Here is an 18980-nt window from a genome sequence, read left to right on the forward strand (position 1 = left end):
GGAACATGTTAGTGCTGGCGTGACCGAGGCAACCAGCAATGTTGTGGTGACGAGGGAGGCCAAGATCGAGGCTCCCAAACCCCCGGTGTTCAAAGGTGTTAGTGATGCGCAAGAAGTGGAAAACTTCCTTTGGCTCTTGGAGAACTACTTCAAGCACGGCAAAGTGAAGGACGACGAGGCCATGATCAACACGGCGGTCTTGTACCTCTCAGAGACTGCCATGCTATGGTGGAGAAGGAAGATGGCCGACGTGGATAAAGGTATATGTACTATTAGCACGTGGGATCAGTTCAAAGCCGAGTTCAAGCAACAGTTCTTTCCAAACAATGTCTTGTACGAGGCAAGGCGCAAACTTAGGGAGTTGAAGCAAACAGGGAGCATACGTGTCTATGTCAAGGAATTCACTACCCTTATGCTTCAAATCCCCAACCTGACCAATGATGACTTGTTGTTCCACTTCATGGACGGGTTGCAAAATTAGGCTAAGCAGGAGTTACAATGCCGGCAAGTCGCAAATATAGACCAAGCCATAGTGGAGGCCGAATCATTGATGGATTTCAGGCATGACAAACACGACAAAGGGAAAGTCAAAGAATCAACGTTTAACAATGTCAAAGGTGGGGGAGACCGTGTCAAAGGCAAGGAGATACAACAACAATACTACAAGACTCAAGATTCCAAAAAGCTGAGTGGCCATCAGGGGTACGCCGAGAAGAAATCGCAGGCCGAGAAGAAGGGATGTTACATATGCGGAGGGCCTCACAGCTTTAGGAATTGTCCTGACCTAAAGAGCCTTAGCGCCATGGTCTGTGAACGGAAGGAGCAGCCGCAAGGAGAGAGTTCGGGAACTGCACAGTTAGGTATGATCGGATTATGCAGTGCTATCACAAAGCAATCTATCCAACCTACCGAGAATGGAAACCAGTACGTGGATCTCACCATCAACAACAAGCCTGCTCGTACAATGGTGGATACTGGAGCAACTCATAATTTCGTGACTGAGGTTGCCGCAAAAAGACTAGAATTGAAGCTTGCTCCAACCAACTCCCGCGTCAAGACCGTGAATGCCGAGGTACAAAATGCTCGTGGGGTAGCTAATGGAGTTGGTGTCAAATTGGGAACTTGGAAAGGTATCATAAACTTTACCGTAACTGCTATGGATATCTTTGACATCATATTGGGACAAGAGTTCTTTAGACATTGTCATACTTTGATCGATCCCTACCTCCAACATCTCTTGGTTATGGAGCGAGAAGGAGCTTGCATGGTACCTACAGTGTCTATGCCACACGGACAGAGCCAAGCATAACTCTTAGCTATGCAGGTTGTAAAGGGGATCAAGAAGGGGGAGCCGACATTCGTGGCAACCATCGCAAGTCTGGAGGAAGACAAGAGTTTTCAAGAGATACTACCACCTTGCATAGAGAAGTTGCTTGAGAAAAACAAAGATATCATGCCCGAGGAGTTGCCTAAGCACTTGCCGCCTAGGCGAGATGTGGATCACAATATTGAGTTGGAGCGAGGGGCTAAGCCACCCGCATTTGCCCCATATCGTATGGCACCGCCCGAGCTAGAGGAGCTTAGGAAACAATTGAAAGAGTTGCTAGATACTGGTCATATTCGCCCATCAAAGGCACCTTTCGGCGCACCAGTATTGTTCCAGAAGAAGAAGGATGGATCACTATGCTTGTGCATAGACTACCGAGCACTTAATAAGGTCACAGTGAAGAATAAGTACCTGATCCCGCTCATTTCCGACTTATTCGATAGACTTGGGCAAGCCAAGTATTTTACCAAGGTGGATCTTCGCAAGGGCTACTACCAGGTTCGTATTGCAGAAAGGGATGAGCCAAAGACAACATGTGTGACGAGATATGGAGCCTTTGAGTGGTTGGTGATGCCTTTCGGCTTAACCAATGCACCTGCCACATTTCGCACCCTTATGAATAAGATTTTCCATCCCTATCTTGATCAGTTCGTGGTAGTCTACCTAGACGACATAGTCATCTACAGCAACACCTTGGAAGAGCACATGAAGTACTTAAGGAAGGTTTTCCAAGTCTTGCTGGAGAACGGGCTATACATCAAGAGGGAGAAATGCGAGTTTGCACAATCAAAGGTGCACTTCTTAGGCCATGTTATTAGCAATGGCGAGCTACGCATGGACGAGGCTAAGGTACGTGCTATCCAGGAGTGGGAGGCACCTATAAAGGTAACTGAGTTGAGATCCTTCCTTGGCCTTGTTAACTACTATCGTCGGTTCATCTGTGGCTACTCAGCAAAGGCTGCACCATTGGCTGAGTTGCTAAAGAAGAACAAGCCATGGGTTTGGACGGAGCATTGTCAAAAGGTGTTTGAAGACCTCAAGGCAGCTGTAACAGAGGAGCCAATCTTGGTATTACCTGACTTTGCCAAGACATTTGAGGTGCATACAGATGCCTCAGATTTTGCCATTGGGGGTGTCTTGATGCAGGATAAGCATCCCATAGCATTTGAGAGTCGCAAGTTAAATGAGACGGAGCGGCGTTACACAGTGCAAGAGAAGGAGATGACTGTTATTGTGCATTGTCTTCGTACATGGCGACATTATTTGCTTAGGTCAAGGTTCGTGGTCAAGACCGACAATGTAGCTACTAGCTACTTTCAGACGCAGAAGAAGCTCACCCCAAAACAGGCTCGATGGCAGGATTTCTTGGCCGAATTTGATTATGTGCTGGAGTATAAGCCGGGCAAAGGTAATGTTGTAGCCGATGCCTTGAGCCGGAAAGCTGAGCTTGCTGCAATCACTTCAACAAGATGGGACATTCGTGAGGCTATAAAAGAAGGCATGCAACACGATCCAGCAGCCAAACAACTTATCGAGTTAGCCAACCAGGGCAATACGAGACGTTTTTGGGTTGAAGACGGCCTACTACTTACCACAGGTCGGCGAGTCTACGTGCCTAAGTTTGGAGACATTAGACGGCAGATTATAAGGAAGAGTCATGACACAATGTGGGCTGGTCATCCAGGCCAACGTCGCACTAGGGCCTTGGTTGAGTCAGTCTACTATTAGCCACACATGCGAGATGACATAGAGTGTTATGTGCAGACTTGTCTTGTCTGTCAACAGGACAAGTTGAGCAACAAAAACCCGAAGGACTTTTGGAGCCACTACCAGTTGCAGAGCGTCCATAGGAGAGCGTGACTATGGACTTTATCACTTGCCTACCGAAGTCTGACGGTTATGGTACTATTATGGTGGTCGTGGATAGATTTTCCAAATATGCCACCTTCATGCCCGCCACACCAGGTTGCACTGCCAAGGAAGCCGCCAAGCTATTCTTTAAGAATGTGGTGAAGTATTGGGGCTTACCAAGGCATATTATCAGTGATCGAGACCCCCGTTTTACTGGGAACTTTTGGAGAGAATTATTCGACATACTTGGCACGTAACTGTACTTTTCCACTAGTTTCCACCCACAGACAGATGGAAAAACGGAACTGGTCAATGCCTTACTAGAATGCTACTTGAGGCATTATGTAAGCGCGCATCAGAAAGATTGGTCAAGGCTCCTAGACATCGCCCAATTCTCTTATAACTTGCAGTGGAGTGAGTCCACAAGACAGGCACCATTTGAGCTAGCCACAGGCCAACAACCACAAACTCCACATTTATTACCAGCCGCATTCGAGGGAAAGAGTTTGGGGTCTTATCATATGGCCAAAGAATGGGAGAAGCAGCTTGACACTGCTAAGTCCTACTTGGATAAGGCAGCTAAGAAGATGAAGAAGTTTGCAGATCGTAAGCGGCGTCCCACGGACTATAGAGTTAGGGACATGGTCATGGTGAAATTTAATCCAAGACAGTTTAAGGCACTACGGGGCATGCATCAGAATCTGATTCGCAAGTATGAGGGGCCATTTAAGATAGTCGCCAAGGTAGGATAGATCTCATACAAGCTTGACATGCCATCATATCTTAAGATCTATCCTGTTTTTCATGCCAGCATGCTTAAGCCATATCATGAAGACAATGATGATCCAAGTAGGGGCCAATCAAGTCGAGCGCCTATTACTATCACTGCCTCGCACGACCGGGAGATTGAGGCTATTATTGATTACCAGGCCAGGCGAAAACAAGGGCAAAAAGCCACCGCAATGTTCCTCGTCCATTGGAAGGGGCAATCACCGGAGGAGGCCACATGGGAATGTTATGAAGATTTATGGCAATTCAAAGATAAGATCCGAGAGTTTATGCAGCAACATTGCGCCGCGGTCGTCGCAACATTAGGTGGAGGAGAGTGTGATGACTCGCCGTGTCATCATGCCACATAAGCGCCATTTGGCATATATTAATGCCATGTGGAAGCTTACATAAGAGGAATGCTTGCATTTGTGAGAAAATTCTAGAGAAGTATGGACATTTCCTTTGGAAGATCCTAGATGTTTATGGATTTGCTAGGAAAGTCCTTGTAATCTTATAGGTTTGTAGAGAATTCTAGAGAAAGCCCTTATCTTGTAAATATTAAGGACTTATGTAACAATTAATATTTGCACACTAGCCCCTAGGAGACTAGTATATAAAGGAGGCCATTCATTTGTAATTCATCAAGCAAACAATTCAAGTTCTCTCTAATACAAAGCTTCATTTAACAATTCTCTTGTGTTCTTTCTACCATTCTCTTAGCGATCTTGAGTGTAGTAAGGCTGACTTGGCATAGCAAGAACGTGAGCAAATTGTCAAGCGTCGCACGTGTACTTAGTTAACGACTAAGGACGTGACAATAGTCACTACAAAAAAATAAACTGAAATTAGTTACGAACGTCGTCGCTAATCTGTCGCTAAAACGCTTGTAGCTAGCAGAAAATTTATTGCTAATCCGTCGCTAAATGAGATTAGCGACGAATTTTTCTGTTTAGCTACAGAATTTGTCCGTCGCTTCGACCTAATTTTTTAGTATTGAGTTTTTCCTAAGGCTCTATCTGATTGAATGATTATGAAAAAGCACAATGTTTTGAGGCCACCTGTGTTCGCCGCTGGAGAATTTTGTGACCCTTTGTGAAGTTGTTTGGATTCACTGGTGCTATCACTCATCTCTGTTTCAAGTTTGGAAATTCAGTTTCTTGGTTGGTTGATGGACAACAGGTTGCTCTATTCTTGAGCTCGTTTTCAGTGGGAGTGAAATGGCTTGTTACAAACTAGGCTAAGAGTTAATGGAAAGCTGACTTGGATCCTATGTGGCAAATATTTTGCGGAGTCAGGTGCTACATTGGCCATCCGTTAGGAGCAGTTCCACTTACTTTGTTAAGAGTAGGGTGGGTTTTGGAAGTGAAACAGCGGACAAACCTATAGTACAGGGGCAATAATGAGCTTTTTCCCTATTTTTTATAATAATTCTTTTTGAGTCAAAAGCATGCCTTCGCTTTTGTTTTTTTAATAACTATGACGCTTTATAATATTAAAATAAAACAATTTTTCCACATAAATTATATACTTTAGCATACTATAGATTTATATTAAGATGATACACTCTTGTTTTAGAATATAAAAAAAGTAGTGTTACTTTGTTTCAATTTATGTGACACATTTTTTTTTAATTTATCTCAAGTAGAAATAGAGAATGACATATTTTTTCCTTTTAGAAACTATTTGATCTTACTACTTACATTTTAGCCTTAGCTACATGATTTGTTTGAGACTCACTAGATATTTATAAGGAGAGATAATGAAAAAATATGTCAAGAATCCTACCACGACTTATAATTTTGGTACTTGACATATATTTGGCACATATAACAAAAGTTTTCTTCAAACGAGACGGGAGGAGTGTTAATTAAGAGGAAGGTTTGATGAGTATAATTTTTGATAACCAACAATATTTGTATTTTCTTTTTTCGTGAGAGATTCTTCTTACTTTCTTGCATCTGTACTATAAATTTGTTTGTAAAACTTATGATATTAAACAAGTAATGATATTTCAGTGACTAAAATCATGACACTAAAAGTAAAAAACATGAAGTGTAAAGTTATATTGTTCTAAATATAAAAATGTGTCACATAAAATACAACATATAGAGTAGCAAGAGTTATGTCCCTTGTTTTGTCCAAGTGAATAAGTATTTCAACTTTAAGGCCGACCAATATCACTGTCCTCTTTATAAATTATTCTCCAATTCATATTTCATGTGTAATTATACATCGATGGCCACAAAAAAGTTTTGAATAGGTTATAGTCCATAAAATTTACTTTTAATGTCCCTATAATAGCAGAAAACTGAATTGCATAACTAAAAGTTTCTGAACTCATATATCTTCGAAATTAGTGTATTCATGAGACGTTTTTGTCTCACCAGAAGGGCCACCACTCTGATCAAGCTAGAAAATTATGATAAATACTGACCTGCATCTACAGCCATGCATCCGGTTTCTATAAGTTTGATGTTTTAAATTCTACTCTTGTTTATCTGCGGGGCAAGCCTCAAATGCTGTAAAATATGCATACAAAAATGTTTTAGGCCGAAACTGAAAATAAAAGGAAAGGAAAGACCACAATGTGGTATCATGAGACAAACACCCGACATGGGTGTGTTTGCCAAAGAAAAAAAAAAGTTAAGGAAAGAGTTACCATCATTGATAATTAGTAGTATTATATCTTAGTGGAGATAAAATGAATGAGAATGCTAACTTTGCCTGCCAGCTCAGCAGTTGATAGCAGGAAAAAGGTTCTATTACCACTAAATAAACTTTTTTCCTGGGTGAAGATTCCTTTTCACTTTCTTCATGGTGCCCTAAGTGCTCAGGCCTTACATTGGGAGTAGGGGGAGAAATAGAAAATCCTAAATGCAATCTATAATAAGAATGGCCAATAGGCAATGACCAACTTTTGACAAAGATAACATTCTTTTGTCTCGCCGACCACGTTTAGTCCGGCAGGACACAATCATCTTTATGGCTTTTCTTTCTTTGAATTGGAAATTAGAATATTTATTTGACAAATGAATCAACGAAATCCAACTTTCTCACTTTTCGATGACTAAGATCTCTTTTGCTGCTTACAATATACTCTTTCCTTCCAAAATAAAGGGTAAAGGGTTAAATTTGTACTTGGACTATATAAAATAACACAATTTTGTCTAAGTCAAGTTTCATAGTGAATCCTCTTCCCAATTCAACCACCAATAGTTCGTGAATTGTTACATATACCTCCCTTAGGGACTTAAAAAATGTTCTCACTAAAGTTTGCTCATCACTGTATTAGAAGAGCAATCTAGCTATAATAACATCTATCCAGTCCAACTCCCGATGTATTGTTAGCTCTAACCTAATTTCAGGGCACATTTTTGTTGTCACATCCCAATTCCCACGGTAGGCCGTGATTACGCCCAATATCGCTGTTAGGTAAGCCAATGGTGAACTATTTATTTAATTGTTCATTTTTATATTGTTAGAGTCATTGATTTTATTTAATAAAGAAACAAATATTAGTTGACCGTAGCAACATAAAGCATAAAATAAACATAAAAGTGAAGTAGTGAAATTAATAAACAAAAACCATAAGTATCTACTAGAAATTTTCCAAAACCCGGTGTGTAACAACCCGATCGATCGTTTCGAGCATTTGCATTCCGTTCAGTTGTTTGAAGTCTTGAGTAGCTTCATATGACGTATCATGACTTGTGTGAAATCGTTGGCTTTGGTTTTCAGGTGATTTGGGATTGATTTGGAAGAAAGATTCTTATGTTAGAAGCTTTAAGTTGGGAGAGTTGACCAAGTTTGACTTTTGTATATTTGACCCCGGATCGGAGTTTTGATGGTTCCGTTAGGTCCGTATAGTAATTTTGGACTTGGGCATATGCCCGAATTTGCATTTGGATGTTTCTTGAAGGTTTTGGCATTAATTGGCGAAAATTGGCAATATGGAGTTTTTGAATGTTCATAAGTTTGATCGGAAGTTGACTTTAATGATATCGGGTTCGGATTTCGGAAGTTGGAATAGCTTTTTTATGTCATTTGGGACTTGTGTGCAAAATTTGAGGTCATTCCGAGTTGATTTGATATGGTTCGTCACGAGTTTTGGAAGTTGAAAGTTCAAAAGTTCATTAAGTTTGATTTGAGGTGCGATTCATAGTTTTGATGTTGTTATGTGTGATTTGAGGCATCGAGTAGGTCCATATTATATTTTGGGACTTGTTGGTATGTTCGGACGAGGTCCCGAGGGGCTCGGGTGAGTTTAAGGGTGGTTTTGGATCATTCTGGATTGGCTTGGAGTTGCTGGTTTCTGCTGTTTGCTGATGTATCTGTTGTTCTTCACGATCGCGAAGAAATGGTCGTGACCGCGTAGTGATTTATAGAACTAGGGAATTTTCTTCATCGCGTTCGCGGCAGGTCGACCGCGTTCCTGTAGAGTAGGGGCAAGTCTTCTTCGCGTTCGCGAATGTGGGATCGGGATCGCGTAGTGTGAGTTGGGAGCTGGAGCTGGAAGCCGTCTTCATTGCATTCGCATAGTGGGAGCCGCGTTCACGAAGTTCTGAGTTGTCTGTGAGTCGCATTCGCGAGGACTGTACCGCAAACGCAAAATGTAATCTGGTGGCAGTCGCGTCCGTGCTTCGCGATCGCGAAGGTATTCCCACGATCACGATGAGTATTTCTGTTCAGTGGTTATAAGTACTCTATTTTCGGACCTTGAGTCATTTTATCATATTTTGAACTATAGAGCTCGGATTTGAGCGATTTTGGAGGTGAGTTTCACCACATGGATTGGGGTAAGTATTTTCTACTCCGTTTTGATTATATTTTATGAATTTATCCTAATTTTTGGCATTTGATTGATGATTCCAAAAGAGAAATTGGGGGTTTTTGTCTAAACTTTCATAAAAGTAAATTTTTGAGTTTTGAACATCGATTCGTAGTTAGGTTTGAGTGAAATTAGTATGGTTGGACTCGTAATTAAATGAATTATCGAATTTTATGAGTTTTGTCGGGTTGCGAGGTGCGGGCCCGGGTTTAACTTTTTGGTTGACTTTGAGTAAATGTGTAAGGATTCGACCTCTATCGATTGGGTTTGCTTCATATGGCATTATTTGATAATTTTGAGTTGCTTTCGGCTAGCTTCAAGCCGTTCGGAGGATGATTTGAGCGGGATGACGCTTTTAGTATATCGATTTGGCTTGATTGAGGTAAGTGTCTTACCTAACTTTGTTGTCGGAATGTTTCCTACTAATTGATATTGTTTGCTACATGTAGGGGTGATGCATACTTGAGGTGATGAGCGTATATGCATGTGCCAGGGTTAATCATGCTCGGAGGTGAATTATACGACTAATTGTGCCTGGTAGAATTATGCGACCTTCTTTTTTATGTCTTACTTGACTTCTAGATTACCAAGAATATGAAATTAAATGCTAGAAACCAATATTTAGCTTATTATAACTTGATTAAAATTTAACGGATTTTTGTGAAACTATTGATGTGCTAAATTCGGTCATCACTATGCTTAATCACTAATACATTGCTACGACCGTTATTCTTAAGATATTGGATTCCATACTTGAGTTGAAGATTATTGTCACACCCCAACCTCGGGGAGCGCGACCGGCACTCAACCGAGTAGACTCGGTCGAGCAATCCTGCTAGACACTATCTACTCGACTCACTTATGATATAGAGAAGGCATGCTCTCATTAGTAATGTAGTAGAAAGTTCATACATATATACATTACTAAGTCGTTTTATTTTGTTACATCATTGTTAAGTTTCAAAATACATACATCCTTATGACTGAGTGGAACAAGAGCCCAAAATACAACATGGTCTGTTAACCTTTCTAACACCCATATACAACCCATATAGTGTCTACGGAGCCTCTAAAGATACAAAAGAGAGTAAAGATGGTGGCGGTAACAAGACCCCGGCTATACCTCAAAAAGTGACCACAATATAAATAAAAGGTAAAATACATGACCCCGGAATGAAATAGGGCTCAACGAGTCCGCTGAGAAGAGGATGTAGCACTATCTATGATCAACACTGTCTGCTATGGAATCACCTGCATCCATTTAAAGATGCAGCGCCCCCGGCAAAAGGGACGTTAGTACTGTCGAATAATACTAGTATGTAAAACTAAAACACTGTCTCAATAGAATGAATAATAATACAGGGGGAAACAGTCAAGAATGCAATATCAGCTTTAAATAACACTAAAATATCAAGTTAAGGATCACATAGATTTTTACGTCAATCCCCACAATATTAGGTTGGATGGTTTTTAGTGCCAATATGCCACAATCCACAATACCACCGTGTTCTTATACGGAGTCCGATCTCGGCCCGATCGGCTAGGCCATCTCATTTGAGACATCAACCATATTCACACTTTCATCCACAATACTAACGTGTTCTTACACGAAGTCCGATCTTGGCCCGATCGGCTAAGCCATCTCATTTGAGACATCACCCTTTTTCAATCAGTCATCTCACTTCGTATTTCTTTCTCATCTTTTCAATACAATGGCACGAGTGGCCCCAATTATAGAGTTATTCTTGGCGCTTGGCCGTATTTCATGATTCAAGTTCTTTTCCATATTCCAACATTATTATTATCATCAACAATATCACGGTTTTTCATTCAATACTTTTGATTTCACATGTGAGCAATTTAGAATCCAAGGCACATAGAGGCTTTTCACACAATTTGGCATAACAGTCTTTAATCGAATTTGACTTGAAGTCTAGGCATTTTTAGCACATATTCTAAGTTTTGAACTTTTCCTCAGATGACGACATAACATGATGAAAGCATGGGAATACATATTACACATATATTTTCAAAACAAGCACATTCAGGATAGCAATTTCTAGGATGTTTATTTTAGGACTTGCATCAATTCCGGAGCTTCATCAGGTTTTGGCGCAAAAATGGCCCCTTACATCTATTTTAATGAAGTAGGGTCGGGTTTTAAAAACCTAAAAATAAAGTTCTAGAACAGATTCTGCGGCCGCATATGCGATCGCATAATGATTATGCGGTCCGTGAAATGACCGCAAAATTTGGGTGTCAAAATTGGAAAGGAACTGACCAGTCTGCGGTCACTATGCGGCCCGCAGACCTATTCAGCGGTCGCATAATGCACCATAGAACAGATCTGCGGTCGCATAATGCACCGCAGAACCTCCCTCCAAAAAATCCCAAAACAGGATATGCGACAAGAGTGCGGCCGGCGAAATGGTTATGCGGTCGCATAATGGGCAGCAAAAATGACATTAAAAATGGCCCAAAAGACTGCTCCACTTTACTGCTATTCTACGGTCCGCAGATTGGTTCTGCGGTCGTAGAACGGACCGCATAAATGCCTACTTCTGCCCAACATTTTCCTTCAACTCCCCAGCGCATTGTTCAATCCAAAAAGTCTGAACCACGGCTCGCAAGCTTGCCGCCAAGAATTTCTACTATTATTAACCTCTACGCCTACTTCGGCATCACGAAATCCGTGTTTTTAGAAAACGTTTTACGGGGCCTTACATCCTCCCCCACTTAAGATCATTCGTCTTCGAATGAGGATCAGGGTCCACTATTAGTACCTTATGCAACTCAGTTTTTCATACCCCACACCAATAGCCCCAAATTTAACTAACTCCCCAAATTTTCAAAAAATTTGCCAGAGTTTCCTTTGTAACTGGGTCTATTTACCTGTCAGAGAGCTCCAGAATCACATCCTAAAAACATGTACACAATCCAACGATGTAACATAACTCATAACAATGCCAACCGTGGCCTCATGTAAACAACATATAATCAAAACGAACACATTTATATTAACTGAACAAGTGATACAAAATTCATAGGCGACAAGTTCATAAAAAGGACTACACAGCTATTCAAACAAGTAAGGATACTTCTTCTTCATCTCTTCCTCGGCCTCCCAAGTGGCCTCTTCAACCTGCTGGTTTCGCCATAATACTTTTACGGAGGCAATTTATTTATTTCTCAACTTTCGAACTTGTCTATCAAGAATGGCAACTGGAATTTCTTCATATGACAATTCTTCATTAACCTCAATGGTCTCAACCGGCACAATAGCTGACGGATCTCCAACTACCTTCTTCAACATAGACACATGAAATATCGGGTGCACTAATGACATCTCGGGTGGTAGCTCAAGCTTGTACGCCACCTGACCCTCTGGATGATTTTGTACTGACCGACATATCTCAGACTCAATTCCCATTTCTTACCAAATCGTATTACGCCTTTCATGGGGGAAATTTTCAAGAATACCCAATCATCTTCTTTGAACTCCAAATCCCTACGACGAACATTCGAATAAGACTTCTGATGACTCTGAGCAGTCTTCAAACGCTCCTTAATGGTCTTAAGTTTTTCCATAGCCTGATGCACGAGGTCTGGCCCTATCAACTCTGCTTTCCCAATTTCGAACCACCCAATGGGAGACCTATATTTCCTACCATATAATGCCTCAAATGGTGCCATCTGAATACTAGCATGAAAGCTGTTGTTATAGGCAAACTCTATGAGTGGAAAATGATCATCCCAGCTACCCTTAAAATCAAGAACACAAGCATGCAACATGTCCTTAAGCGTCTGAATAGCCCGTTCTGCTTGCCCGTCTGTCTGTGGATGGAAGGCTGTACTAAGATTTACCTGAGTACCCAAACCTTGCTGAAATTTCTTCCAAAAATTGACCGTGAACTGAGCCCCTCGAATGGAGATGATAGAAACTGGAGTGCCATGCAGCCTGACTATTTTCTTGATATACAACTGAGCATATTGTTCCGCTGTGTCGGTAGATTTAACTGGCAAGAAATGTGCTGATTTCGTGAGTCGATACACAATCACCCAAATTGAGTCAAACTTGCGCGGAGTACATGGTAATCCTTCCACAAAATCCATATTAATTATTTCCCACTTCCATATTGGAATTTCTATGTCCTGTGCCAACCCACCAGGCCGTTGATGTTCGGCCTTCACTTGCTAACAATTCGGACACCTTTCCAAAAAGTCCACCACATTCCTTTTCATGTTATTCCACCAATAGACTTCCTTGAGATCATGATACATCTTTGTAGAACCTGGATGCATGGAATACTTAGAAGCGTAAACCTCAGTCATGATTCTTTCCCAGAAACCATCTATATTCAGAACACATAGTCGCCCTCGGTACCTTAGTGTACCATCATCCATGCCAAGCGCAAAAGCCATAATCTTATGTTTATGAATCCCCTCCTTCAGTTGTACCAATAATGGATCATTGTATTGCTTCTCTTTGACTTCCACAACAAGCGATGATTCTGCCCTATTTTGCACAATTACCCTTCCTTCACTAGAGTCCGCAAGACGAACTCCCAAACTGGCTAGCTGATGAACCTCACTGGCCAACGACCTTTGACATGCCTCCAAGTGAGCCAAACTACCCATAGATTTCCGGCTAAGAGCATCCGCCACAACATTGGCTTTCCCCGGGTGATACAAAATATTGATGTCGTAATCCTTGAGTAACTCAAGCCATATTCTCTGCCTCAGATTCATCTCTTTTTTCTTGAAAATATATTGAAGACTCTTGTGGTCCGTGAATACATCCACATGGACCCCATACAAGTAACGATGCCAAATCTTCAATGCAAAAACCACCGCTGCAAGTTCTAAGTCATGAGTTGCATAGTTTTTTTTCATGATTCTTGAGTTGCCTAGAAGCATAAGCTATAACCTTATAGTGTTGCATTAATACACACCCAAGCCCGATCCTTGAAGCATCGCAATATACCACAAACCTGTCACGCCCCGAGCCTGGGGGCGCGTGGCTGGCACCCGGTGTCGTGCTGGCCTAAGCGAACCACTATGCAACTTATTTGTTTTTCTTCTGTAACTATCATGGGCCAATATGGCCACAACTCATAATGTATAACTATAAGTGGGCAACACTGTATCACTGAACCATTTTTCTTAAAATATGAATACATATGGGCCGTCAAGGCCTCTGACATACTATACAAAATTAACCTCTGTCTACAAAGCCTCTAAGATTATTTGACATCAAATGGGATAGGGTACCGGCCTACCCATAAGTCTATGGTAAAACTCTGACACGATGACTCATAGACTCGGTTGCACTCCGAATGAGGTGGAGTCTTACCGATACTTCGCTAAACGCCAATCTTGTCTACTACGAGGGCTCGTCAAACTGATTATCTATACCTGCAGGCATGAATGCAGCGTCCCCAACAAAAGGACGTCAGTACGAATAATGTACTGAGTATGTAAGGCAAAACTGAAACATAACAGTAAGTCAACATTAATTAAAGACATATAAGAATCAACCTGAATCTCTGAAGTTCCACCGTACATGCATACTTATTGTCCTTACATATATAATGCTTCTCTTTGAGAATATTTCAATTATCCATATCGTATGATGCATGGCTGCTCAACTGATCAGTGATAACTGCCCGACCGGCCGTAGCGCGGTGATAAACGCATGACTGCCCAACCGGCCGTAGCTCGGTGGTAAATGCGTAGCTGCCCAACCGCCGTAGCTCTGTGGTAAATGCATGACTACCCGACCGGTAGTAAATAATGATACATAACTTCCCAACCGGTGGTAACTGCCCAACCAGCCGTAGCACGGTGGTAAATGCATGAAAATGCATGTCTCACTATATTATAAACATTAACATCTTTATCGTACGCCTCAATATAGACTTAGCATCATACTTAAACATACTTGAATATAACTTTACAGGAATGAATAATATGGACATCCTTAACTGCTAAGAGTAGAACCACTTATGGAATAGCATTATGTTTACGTATCGTTACTTGGATCATGCCAAAAGAAAGAAAAGATAACCTTAACATACCTGTAAGCTTCAGTACTCGTATCAACAACTTCCTCTTGAACTACATCAAAGCTTTTTCTCAAATACTCGCGCAACTTTTCCAGCAAAACTCAAGAAACGATCTAACACTCTCAAAGGTCACCCTCCCAGCATGAGAATCAAAAGGAAAGTAGCTTGAAATCATGACCTCAAAGTACATTCTAAACTAGGTATTGATTCTTGTATTAGCACAGCTTCCATGAAAAAAACCAATGCATACTAAATTAGCTTTCCAGTAATGTTCTCTCCTAGGTAGGGCAAAGTGGTCGGCAACTATCAGGTGGACAGAAACAAAAAAATTGCAATAGCAAGATCAATTTTAAAAAATCCTCCAATTCTTTTGCTTGATGAGAAGTTTTGACAAAAGTTCCAATGGCACCACTACATATTGCCACCTTATCAAATGCATTTAAGAGTCACTTTAATATATCACATAGCTCTGCCGCCCAACTATCCTTTTTCCAAGTTCTATTTTAATCAAGCCACATATTTTTAATGAAGGCATGAGTCACAATTTTTCTAAGCCAAAATATGCCACGTGATGTTCTTATCCAAATTATTTTTAGATAATTACCAATCACTCGCATAATTAAGAATTATCTTAAATTATTTAAAATACTACTCACTTTTAATACACATTATATAACTTACTATCATGGTCATGTGATACCATACAAATAAATACATACACTATTATTTTATTAAAACATCAATGTAAAAATACATATATTTTCTCAACTTCTAATTTTCTTAATCTCATATAAAGAGTAAAAGTTCTCGCATGCTTAATTCTTAAAATGGTAAAAAGATAACCTTCTTTTTTTGTGAGAAAATAATTTCTATTTTTACAATAAATAAAATCTCATAAACTTTCTTATATTATGTGTATAATTTACCATATTCGAAAACAATAATAATGGTAACTATCCAAAATTATACTTATAAAAATTTTACTAAAATACTCCACTTAAAAGAAATTACCACATTAACATAATATCTAATGGTATCAATGTTGTTAAACTTACGGAGTCTTACAATAACATAGTCGTAAATCCTCTATAATCTCATGAATGGTCTTAATCCTTTCTAGCTCATATGGATTACTACGTCTAATTCTAATATTAAATTACGGGATGTAATATCCTTCCCCCCTTTAAAACATTAGTCCTCGAATGTTAACTCTTAGAGATTTACAAAAATTTTCTCTAGGGTCTCCTGTGTAAACTAAACTAAAATCCAACCTCTATCTGAAGTCTCGACTATTCACAATCTCTTGTACTTGAATATCTCGTATCTTTTTCACCTTTACCTTACTTACCTTTCAATCTCGCATCGTATCTTCTGTTTCTTTCATAACTTCCCTTTCACATAAGTAAAAATTATATCTACACCTTAAAGCTCTATTGTGATAGCACCTCTGGTGCATACAAAATTCTGTGGAAGCTTTATACTGAATTCTTACGACTTAGCTCTATGGCACGATCTGAAAACAAAAAAAGGGTAATATTTCCTAAATGCCCTATAGCCTTCCAATTATAAATGCGGCGCGCAACACACCCATAAGTAAGACTCTACTAGGCAGGCTTGTAGACTTCCTAGGACAGAACTGCTCTGATACCACTTTTGTCACGCCCCGAGCCTGGGGGCGCGTGGCTAGCACCCGGTGCCGTGCTGGCCCGAGAGAACTACTGTGTAACTCATTTATTTTTCTTTTGTAACTATCATGGGCCAACATGGCCACAACTCATAATGTATAACTATAAGTGGGCAAAACTGTATCGCTGAATCATTTTTCTTAAAACATGAATACATATGGGCCGTCACGGCCTCTGACAAACTGTACAAAATTAACCTCTGTTTACAAAGCCTCTAAGATTATTTGACATCAAATGGGACAGGGTACCGGCCTACCCATAAGTCTGTGGCAAAACTCTGACACGATGACTCATAGACTCGGCTGCACTCCGAATGAGGTGGAGTCTTACCGATCCTTCGCTAAACGCCAATCTCGTCTACTATGAGGGCTCGTCAAACTGATTATCTATACCTGCAGGCATGAATGCAGTGTCCCCAATAAAAGGATGTCAGTACGAATGATGTACTGAGTATGTAAGGCAGAACTGAAACATAATAGTAAGTCAACATTAATTAAAGACATATAAGAATCAACTTGAATCTCTGAAGTGCCACCGTATATGCATACTTATTGTACTTACATATATAATTCTTCTCTTTGAGACTAGTTCAATTATCCATATCGTATGATGCATGACTGCCCAACTGATCAGTGGTAACTGCCCGACCGGCCATAGCGCGGTGATAAATGCATGACTGCCTAACCGACCGTAGCTCGGTGGTAAATGCGTAGCTGCCCAACCGGCCGTAGCTCGGTGGTAAATGCATGACTGCCCGACCAGTGTTAAATAATGATACATAATTGCCCAACCGGTGGTAACTGCCCGACCGGCCGTAGCACGGTGGTAAATGCATGAAAATGCATGTCTCACTATATTATAAACATTAACATCTTTATCGTACGCCTCAATATAAACTTAGCATCATACTTAAACATACTTGAATATAACTTTACAGGAATGAATAATATGGACATCCTTAACTGCTAAGAGTAGAACCACTTATGGAATAGCATTACATTTACGTATCGTTACTTGGATCATGCCAAAAGAAAGAAAAAATAGTCTTAACATACCTGTAAGCTTCAGTACTTGTATCAACAACCTCCTCTTGAACTACATCTAAACTTTTTCTCAAACACTCGCACAACTTTTCCAGCAAAACTCAAGAAACGATATAACACTCTCAAAGGTCACCCTCCCAGCATGAGAATCAAAAGGAAAGTAGCTTGAAATCATGACCTTAAAGTACATTCTAAACTAGGTATTGATTCTTGTATTAGCACAACTTCCATGAAAATAACCAAAGCATACTAAATTAGCTTTCCCGTAATGTTCTCTCCTAGGTAGGGCAAAGTGGTCGGCAACTATCTGGTGGACAGAAACAAAAAAATTGCAATAGCAAGATCAATTTTAAAGAATCCTCCAATTCTTTTGCTTGATGAGGAGTTTTGTCAAAAGTTCCAATGGCACCACTACATATTGCCACCTTATCAAATGCATTTAAGAGTCACTTTAATATATCACATATCACTGCCACCCAACTATCCTTTTTCCAAGTTCTATTTTAAACAAGCCACATATTTTGATGAAGGCGTGAGTCACAATTTTCCTAAGCCAAAATATGCCACGCGATATTCTTATCCAAATTGTTTTTATATAATTACCAATTACCCGCATAATTAAGAATTATCTCAAATTACTTAAAATACTACTCACTTTTAATACACATTATATAACTTACTATCATGATCATGTGGTACTATACAAATAAATACATACACTATTATTTTATTAAAACATCCATGTAAAAATACATATATTTTCTCAACTTCTAATTTTCCTAATCTCATATAAAGAGTAAAAATTCTCGTATGCTTAATTCTTAAAATGGTAAAAAGATAACTTTCTTTTTTTTGTGAGAAAATAATTTCTATTTTTATAATAAAGAAAATCTCATAAACTTTCTTATATTATGTGTATAATTTAGCATATTCGAAAACTATAATAATGGTAACTATACAAAATTATACTTATAAAACTTTTACTAAAATACTCAACTTAAAAGAAAATACCACGTTAACATAATATCTAACGGTATCAATGTTGTTAAACTTACGGAGTCTTACAATAACATAGTCGCAAATCCTCTATAATCTCATGAATGGTCTTAATCCCTTCTAGCTCATATGGATTACTACGACTAATTCTAATATTAAATTACGGGATGTGACAAAACCCTTCCGTACCCTCTGGCAGGGTCAACACCGGTGCCGTAGTCAATCTCGATTTTAACTCCTGGAAGCTCCTTTCACAAGCATCGGACCATTGGAACTTAACCGTTTTTTGAGTCAGTTTAGTCAACGGAGAGGCAAGAGTAGAGAATCCCTCCACAGACTTCCTGTAATACCCTGCTAAGCCCAAGAAGCTGCGAATCTCGGTTGGCGTTGTAGGTCTAGGCCAATTCTTTACTG

Source organism: Nicotiana tomentosiformis, chromosome 1 (genome assembly GCF_000390325.3).
Source record: "Nicotiana tomentosiformis chromosome 1, ASM39032v3, whole genome shotgun sequence".
In the NCBI taxonomy this organism is placed as follows: Eukaryota; Viridiplantae; Streptophyta; class Magnoliopsida; order Solanales; family Solanaceae; genus Nicotiana; species Nicotiana tomentosiformis.